The following is a 16675-nucleotide window of genomic DNA, read 5'->3' as shown; positions in this document are numbered from 1 at the left end:
AGTGGCGGGGGGAGAGCCGGGGCAGCCTGCCACGGGGCCCTCCGCTGCTGACACCGCAGCGCACTTTGCTGGGCCCCTGTCACAAAGCAGAACCTAGGTGGGCTTCTGCTGTAAGGAGAGCAAAACGATGCCGTGCCCGAAAGTCTTGCAGTCGGTCTTTGAACCTCCTAGAGATGCAGCAATATAAACTCCATGGCTTGTATAACTTTGAACTCTGGTAAGCTGGAGAAGATGAAGCAGTAAGCCTTGTATTCGCTTCTAGCACTGTACACTGACACGTATTCAGAAAATGGCTTCTAGCCAATTAAATACTCCGGGATGGTTACATTTAAGATCAGTTCAGAGTTCTCTTTAGATTTAGTGCACTCAGGGAACCCCATCAAATTTATCTTCCGTCTCCGTTTATTTCTTGTTTAATATCTGTCATAAAGCATGGAATTTAAGTCACTTTCATACTGAAAATATTTTACTTCTAATATGGTAGTATTTAGAATGCAAAAATTTCCAGAAGGACAGAAGGAGAATCTGTTGATGAAGCGAGGTCACGCTTCTTAGACATTTTAAATGATAGAGATTTAAATTACTATGATGGTTAGAAAGTTGACTGCTCAAATGAAACAATCGGTTCCTTTGTCTTTGGACAGGATTTTAAATACTGAACATTAGTCATCGGTCATGTGAGGATTTAAACAAGCACTTAGCTTTATGCAATTTGAGTGATTAGTTCTGTTCAAGTGAATAGGACTGTGCAGAACGTGTAAGATTTAGCACATCTCAAACCCTCAATTGTACAAAGCTTTAACATGTGATCCAAACAGTGATTTCTTTTTTAAGGCCGTTTCCTAAGGAGCAGTGTTTGTGCAGTCACACGTGTCTATCATGGGAGGAAGGGGAACGGTCAGCTCCCTGTTGGCCAATTTCAGTTAGTTCTTGAAGATGAGGGGAAATTTCAGAAGCAATACAGGTTTTACGTGTTTGGTGAAAGTAGGTGGCTCAGCACCAGAGAGATCTGTAACTTGTGCAATGAAAGCAGCTGCAGGAGCTGGAATATTGAGACATTATAAAACCTTTATTTAGGTGAAAAAGAGAAAACATAATACCTGATTAACCCAGATAGACAAAAAGGTTCAGCCAATACTTCTGATCAACCCAAAGGTGAGCCATTAGTAATTCAGTTTTGTTGGGTGTCCAGAGAACTTTCAAAGAAAAAGCAACTCTAAATCTATTTCCTATGTGGACATTATCTAAGGTCTGCTACTGAAGACCTGTGTTTTAATATTAAGTATACCATTAAACAGGTATTTTTAACATCTATAAAACTTGTATTTTGGGAGCATGCTTTCTTAGGTCCTTTAAAATTCATGCTCATTTGAGTGTTCATCTGCTGCATGATCTTCCTGGAACTGGAAGCAATCATCCTAGAGGAGCCTGTGTGAAAGCCAGGGATATGCCTACATACATGTATCTTTCTGCCTTAGTTAGCAAAAGAAGATAATAACCAACATATAGTGATCAGTTTGCCTGGAAGATAAGGTTAAAGGCTTTGTGCTGCTTGCTCCCATTGCTTTCTAGCATAAAAACAGGAATAAGAGCTGAGAGGTTGTAGGCTGTGTAACATTGTAAGAGTTAATTGGAACATGAATAGCACAAAACAAGGGGAAAAAAAACCCTCGGGTAAGATCCTGTACTTTTACAAAAAGTACCAGCACTAACAATATCCCTATTTAGTTTTCCTGAGCACAAAGTACTTTAAAATGGTTATATAGCTCAGATTTCAAAAGGAATACATGGTAAGAATCTGCAAGCACCACCTACAAACTCTTGTGTTCACTTCATTTTTATTTGTGAAATAATTGCACCTGTGGAATGTAAGGCATTTGTTTGGTGGCCTTCTTTTTTTTTTTTTTTTTTTGTTAACCTGATTTTGCACCAGTGTGAGGACTCCTATAGTGAATAATCAGACCCAGAGAAATTAAAGCATGTTTGCTGGTAAACCACTCTCAGCAAAAAGAGCATTTCATAAAAAGCTGACAGGTTTGTACTCACGTACATATAGGGCATTTTATTATTTCCTATTAGAAGGAAAACCATTTGGATTTTACTGAAATGTAAGTACTTTATTTCACAGTCATTCTACTAATTCTACATGGATTATGTGTATCTTTGTAGCAACAAGATTCTTACAACTACTAAATCTTATGTGGGCATTTATTGAGGCTTTAAGCCTCACTAGCTGACCTCCTGCACTGGGGCTGCTTTGGCCCCATTGCAGGCTGTGATGTAAGGTGCTGCTGTGACCTGCTCATCTCCCACAGTCTTCTGGAAACAGTGAGGGTATGGCAGCAGGATGTAGCGCTGTAAGGAATGTCTCTGACAGCATCTCCAGTTGTTTATTCACTTTGTGACAGGAGCACAAAGCTTGTGTATATAAATGGCTCTGCAGGGAGGAGGGCTGGAAGGGAATGGCAGAGGTGGACAGAGGTGAGATGAGCAGAGCCAGTGGGTTGGGCTGAGGAGAGCAGCAATGAATCTTTCTTTGGAAATTTGCCAGTGTGGAGCATAGTACCACACTGCAGTCCAAAACCTGCAGGACAGAACGTGTGTGTCAGGCCACTGCCCACCAACACTGTCAGGCTGATGCAGTGCAGCCCATGAATTTTAAATTTAAACGTCTTTGTTACTTGAATGCTCACAATTTATTTGGCAACACAGGAGTCAAATATATTGAAGATTTTTGTGACTTATATGCTTGTGTGGGGTTTGTTTTTTTCTGGGATTTTATGTAGTTTGGAATTTAAAACAGCAAGTGACTGGAATTCCATGTGAAATCATGATGTTGGTTCTCCACTCAGATCTTGTCCTCTTTGAAAGGAAAGTCAAATTCCATTTGAATTCAAGTTCAGAAGGTAAACATTCAAAGAGGACAGCATTTGAGCTTCAGCTTAGCACGGAATTATGCAGCTGCCAGGAGTGTAAGGCAACAGAGAGTCAAGGTCAGTATGTTAACAAGGCCAGCTGTAATGTGGCTCTAAATTTCCTCCTGTTTAAAGAGGAGAGAAAATGCTCTCAGTGGAAAAATAATGGGAGAAATAGTGAGATTATCTTCCTCATGTATTATTTAAAACATTAATGGAAAGGTAAGAGCTATGGCAAAATACAATCAGTTACTTCTACATATATTGTCATAGGAAATAAAATTATTTTGAAAGTAAAGGAACATTTAGGGGAAATAGAAAGAAACATTCTTCTACATAGTCCATAATAACATTTTAAAAGATCCACGCCTTCTACCAAAATGTCCCAATTTGCAATTGATTGTACTTTGTAGGATTTTGTGTGTTTTTTTTAGCAGAGTGGATAGTTTTAACTAGTGAACAGATTTGTTCAGATTTCATGCATGATAAACAAGGCAAATTTTCTAAAGTTTTTACTTCAGACAGCAAAATCATCTCTTCAGAAGGCAGTGTTGGTCTTGTACAGTTTTGTATCTTTTGAAAATTAGTGGATTCCTTCACTAGGAAGTATGAATTATTTCAGGAAGGAAGATACTGACATCCCTTTTTGATGGCAGATTTTATAATCTGAGAGGTCTGGGATAGCAGAATATAGTTCTCATATTACAGTTTGCAACTGATGCATGTTTGATGATAAAGTGCAATTAGCTAATGGTTCCCATTATTTCTGAGGCTTGCTTTTCACGGATTGTATTCATCCAGGCAGCAGCTGAAGAGTTTTCTAAACTCAATTAGTGCAAGAATGCTGTGGCCAATGGAAAAATGTTTGATGCATGCCAGAAAACAAATCTTCCCAGCTCTTGGAAATATGTTCTGAAAACAAATATGGATCACACAAGATTTTCGTAGCAATAAATATTTTTTCCCTAAAATATATTTAAAACCTGAAGCAAAATTTTTGGTTTAATTACTCTTCTCAAATGAAGCTCTGTAGCATAAGCTCTGGAACATAAGGGTGTGGGTTATCCTGATTGGTGTGAATACTCTCCCATTTGCAGGTTAAAAATGTTAATGTTGCATTGAGATTGAGAACATGAGACGATTTGTAATGTAGAAATTGACACAGTGATAGGCTTATTCACACTGAAATTCAATGCATGTAAATAATTAGCAATACAATAGTTTACTTAGGACCAAGCTTAGCATTGCTGCTTGGGAAAAATCACAATTAATGATTGTCTTAACTTTCATTTTGAATGAATAGGCTAGGTCTTTCAGTTCAATAAACAGTAGAAATACAAAGCCCATCTTGTGTCTGAACATACAGACAAAAGATTAAGGCTTATTGTTTTACCTCTGTTACCTGAGTGGTTGCTGAAATCTGAAAAAAGTTGTGACTTAAATTTGCAACATGAATCCTATTTACAATGGCTGGAAATGTGTATAAACAGTTAACCTACTAACTTTCCAGATGGAAAGGTATGGCTCATTTTAGAATCTGTCTATATGACCGAAAACTAAAATTGAATGATCTAGGATTTAGACTTGGAATATACGGTCAATCTCTCCTTTAGTGAAATCTATGACAGCAAATTAGAATTACTTAAGACTCTTCTCTGCATTCACAGAAGCTGCTTTTGAGTATGTGTGCGTGAGCTCACACACTCACACTTTTGTATGTCAACAGGAATCAAAGCTGCAAGGAGCTGACCTGGCAACAGCCCAGTACCCCCAAGCTATACTAATAAGCAAAGAAGTAAATAGAATCACGTACATGAAACAATTTATTTTTTTTAGAACAGAACGGCATCTCCAAGCTTCCTGCTGTATTTTGCTGCCCCTGGAGGCTGCTTCTCAGTTTAGTTCCCATTTTTAGAAACTAAACACAGCAGGGTCCAGTGGGATCCAGCTGCCCTCTCAACTCTTCTGCAGAAAGAGAAGTCCTGCGCCTTAACTTCTGCAGGGCTATTTGGATCCTTTCTACTTTATATTAAAGAAATATGAGGAGGAGTGACTGTAGAAATAGACACCTATTTCACACTTACAACTTTTTGCTCCAGCTGGCTTAATTATGTTCAGATTGCAAATATAGTACTGCACTCCATCGTCCATAGGTCTGTACTTCTCTTTAAATCACACATGTGACGTAATACATACAGAAAGTTGCCAACTTCCAGTAAATAAAAAGGTGCAATCATTGTTATTGACTACAGAAAAAGCCTTAAATATGCACGCATTTACTTTGCTGAAACATCACTCATGGTTTAGAGCAGAAAGAGATAGGCTTCTGTGAAGTTATATTAATATCTACTGAGGTAATTTCTATTTCTGATTTTGAATGTTTGTTGTTTCAAGTGAAACATTTTCCATTGCCTGTGGTAAGAGAGCAGATTAGGCAGAAGTATCAGAGCTCGTGAACTGTTGTGTACTTACTGACCTACCAGAGAGCTGAAACATTTTCTTCAGAAACTGGAGCAGTTGAACTCTAAAGGAGAATGAACCCTTTTGGCAAGGCTTTCTAAGGGCTCTGGATGGAAAATCTTGTGTTTATGAAACAGAGAGAGCAGGCAGAAACGTAGTGACTGTTCAGCGTGTAGAATTAAGGGAAAATAATAACACATTTTATTCACACAGAGCCGAACACAGCTAGTTTATCTGGATGCTGTGTGCTGTCAGGAAACACAGCAGAGTACCTGTCTGGTGTGGGATTGACAAAGTGGTTGTTGCCAATTACCAGCTGTAGCTCTTGAACTGAAACAATCCTCAGTGCCTTGTTACATGTTAATAGTTGATGCATTTTAAAGTAATCTATCCATTCTCACCTAGCCCTTTGTTCAGAGACCGCAGAGAAGTCATAGAGTCTTGTGTCTCCTGATTCTTCTGTAGTTCATTCCTCCACTGTTCCCAAGAGAATCTAGCCCATAATATCTACACACTAGGAGATCTACACAGTTCACAGAAACACAAACACATGCAGTATTACAACACACGTATTAAAGTGACATTTTTTTACAAGATCAAAAACAGATAGAAAAAATGAGGGGCTGTGGGAAAGCTTTTACCGAATAAAAATGTCTGTGGAGGCTTGCTCATATGTGGGCCTGTGAATAACACTCAGGAGACTACAAACTTTAGACAAGCCAGATGGTTAGACAGCAAACCAGATGCTTTTATTTATGAAGACAAAGTTCACATTTTGTAAGGTACTTTGTTCTTCTAGAGAAGGCTTCACACATAAAGTAAAATAATTATATATGTGTCCTGTGATGATTGACTGGAACATTCATACAAATAAAGTCTCATCCAGTAGTCCATTGTTCTTTCAGTACCTTGTTGTGATAAGGCACGAAATGATGACACAGACACTGCTGCTCTCGAGGGGAACAAAAAAGAAGAAGAAGAACTTTATTTTCTGACTCCAACATTTATAGTTTTCCAAAAGTGACAGTGGATTGGAGGGTGACAATGCCACCTCTCCAATGCCACTGGACAGACCAAGGGTCCATCAATTCTCTCCACCTCCATGAAAGAATGCAAAACATAGGTTATTTACAGAACTGTGTGTAAGAAAGTTTGTTGAAAGAATGCAGACAGCAGAAAGCTTAACAAAGGCTTACAAAATCAGGGCGACAGTACCTGAAGAAATTACCTGAATTTGTGTCAGGAGAGGTTTAGGTTGGATATTAGAAGAAGGTTTTTCACCCAGAGGGCGGCTGGGCACTGGAACAGGCTGCCCAGGGAAGTGGCAGAGTCACCTGGAGGTGTTTAGAAGAGGTGTAGATGTGGTACTTGGGAAATGTTTTAGTGTTGGGTTTGGCAGTATTGGGTTTATAGTTGGACTCGATGATCGTAGAGGTCCTTTCTGACACAGATGATTCTGTGATTTTATGGTTGGTGCCTCTAGTTTTACACATGAAAGACACAGTTGATGCTGGCTTGCAAAGTCTTGTCAAATGAAGGAGTTTGGAGTAAGGTAAGTATAGAAATACAAGCACTGGTGATTTTATACCACACAAAAATCAGTGGTTAGATTGGAAATGAATGCCAGATTTCAAAAATGTTTAAAATATGTATGAGATGTAGATGCCTAAATCTCAAAGGAATACAAAACCTCTGCCTTTAGGTAACTTAAGCGTCTGAGTTCTGTTTGCAGAATGACATAGATTCATAGTTTATATCTAATTGAAAGTTAAGCTTTTTAAAGTACCTCCACCTTTTGCAATTACGACTTCTGTTCATTATCATTGGAAGTCTTTGGAACATTTATTTTCCATCTAGCATGCTGTTTGTATCAAGGGGAGTAAACCTTTCTGTTCTACCAATTCCATTATTTTGAGGGGCTTGAAAGGAAACAGATCAAGTATCTCACAGACACACCAGGGTTGTGCTTGAGATGAATACATCAGGATATTAAAGGTTTAAAAAGTGTATTCCATTGGATTTAAAGGTGCTCTGAACTGTTATTCTTAGTTATTCTTATATAAGTACTCTTCCTTTTTTTTTTTTTTTTAAAGATTGGGGTTAAAAGCTCTTCAAGTCTGTTTATTATGCATTCTGGACTCAGTGGCTAGTTGTTTATTTTAAGAGTTAAAGTATTTTGAAAGAAGGTCCCATATAATCTCTGCCATGTAATTCCATTCCATGGTCAGCAGCATTTTAGATAGGTAAATCAAAGCCATAATTTTTCACAATCTTCTGTTGTCCCAAATGATGTTTAATGGTAATTATATGTTTTTGACTCTTCATATCGAGCTGATATAAATACTTTTTTATCCATAGACAGCACTCAGTTTCAGATTTGTTGATATTCAATTTTACTGTACTTGGTGGTTATATCTTTTTCACTAAAATCATAGAAAACTTGAAATTTTCTGTATTGTATTGATTTTTGAAATGTTCATACAGTTCATAAGTAACAGAAATAATATTAATAGTGCTTTAATAAAATACTAAAATGTGATACATTTTAGCAATTTATCATTTTGAACAAAATATTCTGCAGTTAGTTGTATGTCATGATCTTGCCTTTCAACAGCTCAAAAGTCAAACCATCATTTGTACAGAAAGAAAAAAGAGACCATCTTTGTGTGATCTCAAGCTGTGCATGCATGAATTTGCTCTATGCAGCGATCAAATCCTCTGAATATAAAGACTTAAACAAACTGACCTATAGTTGTGACTGAACATGCACAGAGTCCTTGCCTTCAGCATCAGGAGCTGCAGTTTTAATTTAACAATTTCATTCAGTGTCTTTATTGATTGCTCACAATGAGGCCATTTGGAAACCGTAGCAACAGAAACCTTCCTTTATATAGAGCAATGTCAATGCTGGCTTGCCTGCTTAGAGGTTGAAAAGAACATTTTATCTAAATTCTTCATGTTCCTGTTAATGTCTCGAGTTTGGATTTCAAATTTGTTGGGATATGTCCCTGAGTTATGATGTGACAACTGTTCAATAGGTAGATGTGGTCCAAACAACATAATACTACTCTAAAAAATGTGTGCAGTTATTCTTTCCCAAATGTCCAAAAGAAACAACTACTTTATGGGATGTTCTGAAAATGAAAAATTAATCGCGAAATGCATTTTCTTTCAGCTGTTCCTGCATTAACTCTCCAGAGGAAAGGCAGGGCAGAGGGTTTCACTCAAGCTACACTATAAGGAGCAATTGATGATTTCACATGTGACTCTTGCACAACCATCTAGTGATCAGAGCTCCAGTTGCTCTAATCTGATCTAGATTTGAAATCAGTTCACTTAAAGTGACCTTTGCAACCTCTGTCACCTGTTTGGAGTTCTGTAGAATGCTTTCTACTGAAGGCTTCCTCAAACACAACTGAAAACTGTAGTCAGTCGTCTATTTAAGCATATTCCACTCCACATATGTATTCCTTCCATCTCTTCCCTCCTTGCTAATTCTCTCCGAACCCTTTATCCCTTTGCCTCTCTGTTTTGTCAGAGGGTTGTGACAAGCAGCCTGGAACAGACTCAGTGCTGGTGTGTGTGGGTGGCAGGAGATGGGGAGGGCGAAGCTGGCTAGTGTGCAGCCCAATGTAGCTGTGAGTGGTATGGAGAGTGGGAGCACCCCCGGGTTGGCACTAATGCCAGCTGCCATGGGGGTGAATGCTAATGTTCCTGTGGCTTTTCCATCACCAGCAAGCAAGACCTGCACCTCAGACACAGTGGAAAAGCTACAGTGAAGTGTGTTTGCACTAACTCAAATCTGTCACTATTTACCTGTACTAAAGAACAACTAGAAATCAGCTGATTTGTACTACTGTCACGGACTCAAAAATAATCCTTGAAAAAGTACTGCTACAAACTTCAACGTGGATTCCCAAAAGCAATGGTTTTCAATGTGATTTTGTCAGGAAGGACTGGGGTAGCTCCTTGAGGTGGGAAGAGTCAGGAGCTGAGCATGACCCCAGCACAGGCAGTGTCTCACCAAATGGGCACCATCCTGTGATGTCTGAGCTGGGGGTTGGTGTTCTTGTCCATTTCACAATTTTATATTATTTTGGTTTTCCAAGCATGGCTTACTTTTTGATTTGTCTGTTTCTGAAAATCCTGCAAGTCCTGCACAACACCCACTTACCAAAAGTACTTACTGGCTTGAACTGTTGACAGTTTAATATGAAAGTTTATTGTGGATTGATTAACTCTTTGTGAGCTACAGCCCTTTTTATCTCTTCCATGGCTCCTTCAGTAGCCATAGCTGGCAGTTTGAGCAGCACTGCTCTAGCCAATAGTTTACATTGTCAGCAGACTGCTTTGTTAATAAAAAAAAATTATTAACCTGTAAGTAAGCAGGCATCTTTCTTGAACACGAAACCACTTTTACTGAGATGCCTGCTGGCATTAAGATAACTGAAAAATTTATTTGTAGTGAAATTGTCTCTAGAGGCCTCCACTACCCTAAAGTGTTTGCTGTCCTCTCCTTAGGCACATGCATCCGGCGTCACCCACAACCAAGAGACCTGAAAAGAAACAGGAACCCGCCAGTGGTGGGTGGGGACAGAAGCTGTGGGGCTGCCAAAGGGAGCTGGTAAAGGACAAGCAAACAATGAGAAGCAGAGCTGGTCTGAGCCCTCACCTACAGCCACCTTCACTGACTTCCACTCCCCATGAGAGTTTAGATTCCTCCATTTCCACATTGTCATAGATGCTTATGCACATTTTTTTTTTCCTTTTCCTGTGCTTCGCTCACAGTAGGTTATTTCTGCTGCCCCAGGAGAGTGGAAGGAAGCCCCAGCTGTTGTGTTTCCCCTCCATCTTACAGCCCCAACAGAACCCTGGCTGTGCCAGCTTGATTTGCACACTGGGGGTTCCCACTGCCATCCTGTATAGAGATATGGGGGGTTTAGGGTTCTTGCTTGTAACTCGCTCCACAACACTGAAATGTGTGCCTTCCTGTACAATCTATACCCACTTCTGTATTTAGAATACTTTAGCCCATGTATTGAATGTTTTTCTCACACACACACACAAATGTGTGTGTCTTGGTTTCGACACAGTTATGATCCAGCTTCACTAGTTTGCTCAATCTGCTTTGTGGCACTTCAGCAACCCAGAGCAACTGTAAAGCCTGCTTAATTGAGCAATTAAACTTTATGACCACTCTGAATCCCTGAAGCAGTAAAAAGCAGACGGAGTGCACTGGGAAATCTTGCCCATCATTTGGGAAAACTAAGGGAGCACAAACCTCCTCAAACCAGCCCTCACCCTGTGTGGAGACAGTGAGCATCACCTCAGGTCCAGCGGGGCTGCACTGGTAGCAGGGTGTCCAGAGGACAGGCATGTGCAGAGATTAGGCAGAGTTTACCTTTGCAAAAATGCAGGCATAGCCCTTCTTTAAAATGTGCTTTTCATTGTCTGTAATGGAAGTCCACTAAAGATAATGATGCTTGAGATGTAAAAATTGCACCCTGATCTCATCAAACTCTTGGACTATGCATGAACACAGAAGACCTGAATTTTGTGGTAATGTTTATAGGATCAAATCTTACTTTTCAGGAGCACTGCTGATGAAAAAAATTTTATCTTTCATTCTAGTGACCCATCTAGAAGAATAACTACTGCTAGCAGTCTCATCACCATTCTGTTAGTCTTTCTTGGAGAATGCTGCAATCATTATTTTCTATACAAAAACAACAGGAGTAGTCCAAGCACAGGAGGCAGGACCAGGAGCATTGCTGATGTATGTATATATGTGCTCTGAGTCTATTCCTGGCTCACTGGCTGACCTTGAACCAAAGTCCTAGATCTGAGCACTACCCCTTTGGCAAAGCCAAGGTCTGGGCTTGAAGCTTGCATTTTAGACCTACCCCTTCAAATGTTTTCTCTAACTGTTTGGTTGAAACAGTTCTTCCAGAGGCAGGGCGTTAAATATTCCAGGAAGGGGTTAAGTGGGTCTGGCTGTTTGATTCCCTCAGGAAATGGGAGCTACATTCTAGAGAAGGAAGAAACGTGGGCTGTGCATGACTCTGAACTTCTCACAGAAAGGCTCAAGATGAAATACATAGAGATTGTAACTGGAATATGAAGCTATTGCTAATATGTTTGTCAGCAAAAACTATCTCTAGGATGAAGAGCTTTTTATTCTTAAGCAGGAAGATTTAGTATAAGATTATGTAAGTAAAGCACCCACACAAAACCTGCTGTTTGTTTTTCTCATTCCATTCACATTAAAAAATACTCTATTATAAAAGACTTGCTTTGCACTTACTCTGAGTGCAAGTAGCTGGAAATGTCCCTTTTTAAATTTTGTGGCTGCTTAGTTACCACAGCTTCTTGCTATCCAAATAGACTCTCTCTGTCAGGGCTGCGAGATGGGGAGAGATAAACACAAGGAGCAATTGTGGCTTCCTGCCACCAGCCCTGCTCAGAAAGCAAGAAAGCAATAGCAGATGAACCGTTGCTGCGGCAGCGGTGGGAAGTCGTGGCCTCAAAGGAATAGGGGAGAAAAAAATCCAACCAAATATCCTGAGATCAGGATAAATTATGTTAAATATTGTGCTCTCTTCTAGTCTGACTTCACTTAGTCAATAGTTTTAAGGCAGCTGTTACTGTGCCAGGAAATAGTCCATGTAGATATGCTTAGAAAGTATTGGGTTTGAGGTATTGCAGTGGGATATTCTATATGCAAGACTTACTATGGTGGCAACCAAATTAAAAATGATGTGGTATAGTCATTTATCAGCTGTAATTGTTGCATGAGTTTTGCCTAAATGTTATTGTCAGGTGTTGAGTTTTGTTACCTGACCATGTATTTTCCTTGTTTGTTCAGTTTTGGAAACCATAAGTAGAAAGAAACAAAGAAAATCAGCTCATGGGAGAGAAAATGAGAGAAATGAGAAAAAATCCCATACAATAAAGTTGAAGGCCAGGAGCTCCAAAAAGAGGCAAGATCCAAAACATGAACAACTCTCAAGCAAACCAGCCTTTCCATTCCCTCTGGTGGGATGTGGAACAGGCAGTTTTGCCATCAGAAACTGCAGGACTCGTTTCTGCTGTTGTGGGGCTTCATAACAGGAGTTTAATCAGACACACTTTTGCAGAGCGGGGCAATAACAGCAGTCGTTTGTTGTTTCTCTAACTTTCAGCAGGGTTGCATGGGGTGCAGCTAACTGCTGCTAGCAGGAGCTAAGCCCAGCCGTGTTTCACACCAAAGGAAGGTTACACAATGCTGTGGGTGGCAGAGTGTTTCTGGGAGGCCCACTTTGCTGCAGACTTTGCTTGCATCACTTCCTGAAATAGAGATTGACTGATGTGATATATTCTTACTTTTATTCGTTTGGGGTTTTTTTTCCTGAAATTACACTTTATACTTGCATGCTGTTTGCAGAGTTGCCTTTTGTGAAGAAGAAATCATATGATATCTGCTCTTTTATGAAGAGCAGATCATAAAGGCTCAAATCAAGGTGCACTCCTTGATTTGATTTTAACATGAGATCTCCCTGATTCCTCCATTTTTTTTTCTCTGTTCTTCTGGCATCTCAGAATGGAAACTCTGCCAAAGCACTGAATAAAAAGGGAATTATATTCTCTGCAATATTTGTCATAATTTTAATTCACTTTAAAATTAATTCACTTTACTTTGGGCTGTCCTCAACTTGTGCTTTCTTAATGTGCTATAGATTTCAGAGTTGACAGTGGGTAACTGTGAGGAGCCAAGAGCTGGTCAACATGCAGCTAGGGTTTTAACTCTCAGGAAAGTGTAGGAGGTAGTTTAAAATTTAAGTTGTTTTGTTGTTTTTTTTTTTCCATGGGAAAAAGATACCTCTTCTATGTCCCTTGTGCATGGAAGAAATGTGAAAGAAGGGAGGTCTGGCAATTTCCTGCTTTCCTGCTTAGCAAACCCATGACAGCCACTGTCAGTGTCCTACCCTTTAGCCTACTATTTACCAGTCGCTGTGTATTTTTGATGAAATTATTAATAGAAGTGAATTTAAACATGATATATTGCACACTCAAATTCAGTCTCTACCAGAACTAGAGAGGAATGCGACTTGAGGAAATAGTGCATTTAATTTGTTTGGTGTTTCTGCATAACATTATTTAATGAAAAGCCATTTGTTTCATCAAATTAGTCTTGATTATGTTTTTCACTAATAATGTGGTCTAGGCAATTAGTTCAGCTCTGAGAATTAGAACTTATTCTTTCTTGTGCTACAACAGGAAAGGGTATGGGATGACAAAATAGGCATGGTTCATCACTCAAAATAGCTCATCAGCTGTGTGGTATCAGTGCTCTTAACCGTAACAAAATAAAAATATGCTCTTTTCATAATGGTTTCAATCAATATATTTAACTTCTTATTTTTAACTCATGTACAGCTAATGAAATATCTCAAAGTGCTATGTGCTATTTCCAACAATGGGAAACAACAACAAAAAAATAGCAATTAACTATTCCTCCCATATCAACTGCACTTGGATTGTCCTGTTTAATAGGCAGCATTGGACCTACATTCCATGATTTTATCTTACCTATTTTTCTTATCTCTTTTGAACTTTTAAGTTTAAAGTCTTCAGTTCAGTTAATTCTGCATTAAAAAAGGAATTAATATATTTGTTTCCAGTTTGTTCTCTACTGATTTCATTTAATTCATCACCCTTATTGTAAGAAATAATTCTATTCGCCTTTTTAATCCCAACCATGGGTTTATTTTGTAGGTCGCCGGCATATCTTTTTCACATGCATCTTTCAAATGTGAAAAAATTTGATCCTAATGCTGTTACTACACAGGAGCTGGCCAGTATCTGTTGCTCACTTCTAGGACATTCCTACCACTGCTTACAGTATTCACATTTGGATTGCAGTGGCACAGTCATACATTTTTATTTAATTTGGGTTTTGGTCATTGCAGGCATTTCTAGATGAATATCTGCTAGGTATTTTTTAGATTACGTTTAGAGATACATGCATCTCCCTGTGTCCTAAAGTGGACACCTGTCTTCCAGACATAGGTTTGTATTGCACACTGATGCCCAGGTCCCAAATCTTACACTGCCTCCTCTGAGGTGAGTATGCATTCAGAGGATGGAATAGTGACCTTCAGTTTAGGAAGTTTTGGGCAGCAAAAACCTGTTTGAACCAAGTTAACCTGCTCTGAGTCTTGTGCTCTTCTGCTTAATAGTGTGTCATTTTCACAAAGGCTGTGAGACATTGGAAAACATAGCTGGTAGGCTATGATATGTATTAATTAAGATTATAACTTTAAAATTAAATTATTTTGGCCTGTTATACCACCTTTGAGGCATAATATTGAAATGCTTAGTTTCACATAGTGAAAATTCCAGGTCTATAACAAGGCTTCCTAAGCTGCATTCTGTTGTTTAATGCTTGCAGTCCTCATTGACCCCTACTGGACTTACTGCCTATAAAATGAAACTCTAAATGAGCAGCACCTGGGAAGGTCAAAGAATGACTCTTTGAAAACCCTTGTTCAAATATGCCAAGAAGCAGGGAGAAGTTGCTGCAACAAGTAGCAGAGGAATTCGTAAGAGGTAAGGAAGAGTGGCTGTAGCCATATTAGGGCTGTGGAAAAGGCATGATTTTGCTTCTTCAGTATATTTTGTGTCTGAAAGATCTTGATTCTATGTTTTATCTTCTTTTGCAGATTAGATACCTGTTTACACTGAAAAGGGGTTTTGTTCCTACCTTAGCTCTTTTTCTATCATGCACAATAACTGCTGCTGAAGATAAACATAGATTTCTTGCTGCTGTGCTCTGTAATTGTTGATGAAATCTTTCTTTTTCCAATTAAAATGAAAAATCATGGGCCCATGGCAAATTCCCCATGCTTTAATAGAACTTTGCTGAGACAGTTGTGTTTGGTTTGTTGTGTTGTGCAGGGTGTGGTTACTCAATACCTCTCAGTTTAAGTGAAAGCTCCTTTTGTCCGGGAACAAGAGCTGCTGGAGTGCCAACACCCAGCACTGTGGTGTCCCACAGGAATAGGTGCCGAGCTGCTCAGCCCCCAGCTTTAAATCAAGACCTGATTTCAGCTCTGCTTTAAATCAAGACCTGTTGAAATAAGCACACCTCTCTGACATGCTTCATTGCTCTGCGATTTCTGAACAAAACCCTTATCAGCCTGTCACTTTGTCTTTTAAAAATGCTGTGTCTCTTTCCAGTAATGGAAAAATGGTTTTGTACAGCATCCGAGGAACATAATCTGCCTTATCTTTGATGAGAATGGTGCAAGTTTCATCTGCAAAGTGCTCCCAAAAATAAACAAGCAAAAATCTGAAAATATTTACTGCACATCCTCATACTGCACATCTACAGATGCAAACAGTTTATGGCATGTTAGAAACAACTTTCGTTTCCACTTGGTGTTGTGATGTCAGATATCTTCCTTTCATAAAAATACTGATGTCGTTTCTTTTTCATCCAATTAATCATTATGAAAAGTGTGCTTGTGCACTTAAAAATATTCACCCAAATTTTTCTGTTCTGGAGATGTCAGTCCATGTTTTGATTGTAATTCTTTTTCTGCCAGGAAAATGAAGAGCAGGAGATAAAACTACTACTTTGTCTTGTCTTTTAAACATCTTTTGTGGTTTTCTACCTTGCCGATGAAGAGAGAAAAATAATTTAGACATACTATCCACTACTTCCTGGATTGTATTTCATCTTTCCCTAGATCTGAACTATGCTTGTACAGTTTTGTTTACACCAATAGTTCAGTATTTTGTTAGCTATCATAATTTTTTATGTGTTTATTAAGCTTTTAAAGAAGTATGGATTACTCAAAAAGGCAGTGAAGCTAAATAAAGCTAATGCTAAAACACTATTATTTGTGGTTTAGAGATATATTTTAGATAGTGTGCATTTTGCAAAATCCCTGCATGTGAGGCTTTTTAAGAACACTCTCTGCTTCTTATAAAACAAATAAAATAGGACATGGAAATCTTAAGCATAATAATACTATGCTTATAAACAATTAAAAATATTCCCCCCTTTTTTGGTTATTGAGATTTTACTTAGAACGGTGAACATTTCATTTTGTTCCATACTTGCAGTTGTAGCTAAAATCCACAAATGAGTACAAGAAATTCTCTCTTGACTTCATTGCAGTAAGGATGAGATCCTTTAGTATTAAATTATTCTGCAGTTTTGGACAGAATCAAAATGTATCTACAAACAACTTCTTTAAAAGCTGTCTGCAGTTTTCATGTTTCCAGCAGGTTGCTCAATGACACTGCAAGACCCG

At 38.8% G+C, this 16675-nt stretch overlaps 1 long non-coding RNA gene across 1 annotated transcript; it reads left to right on the top strand.

Moving 5' to 3' along the window:
* Nucleotides 1-10: 10 nt before the first annotated feature.
* Nucleotides 11-16397, top strand: LOC121338613. Its single transcript, XR_005953056.1, has 3 exons — nucleotides 11-217; nucleotides 14806-14963; nucleotides 15962-16397. It is a non-coding gene; the product is annotated as an uncharacterized LOC121338613 (long non-coding RNA).
* Nucleotides 16398-16675: the final 278 nt, after the last annotated feature.

The sequence above is a fragment of the Onychostruthus taczanowskii genome, unplaced genomic scaffold (genome assembly GCF_017590055.1).
Source record: "Onychostruthus taczanowskii isolate IOZ18803 unplaced genomic scaffold, ASM1759005v1 scaffold31, whole genome shotgun sequence".
NCBI lineage: Eukaryota > Metazoa > Chordata > Aves > Passeriformes > Passeridae > Onychostruthus > Onychostruthus taczanowskii.
Note: the sequence above shows the minus strand (reverse complement) of the source record. Positions and strands in the feature narration are given on the sequence as shown.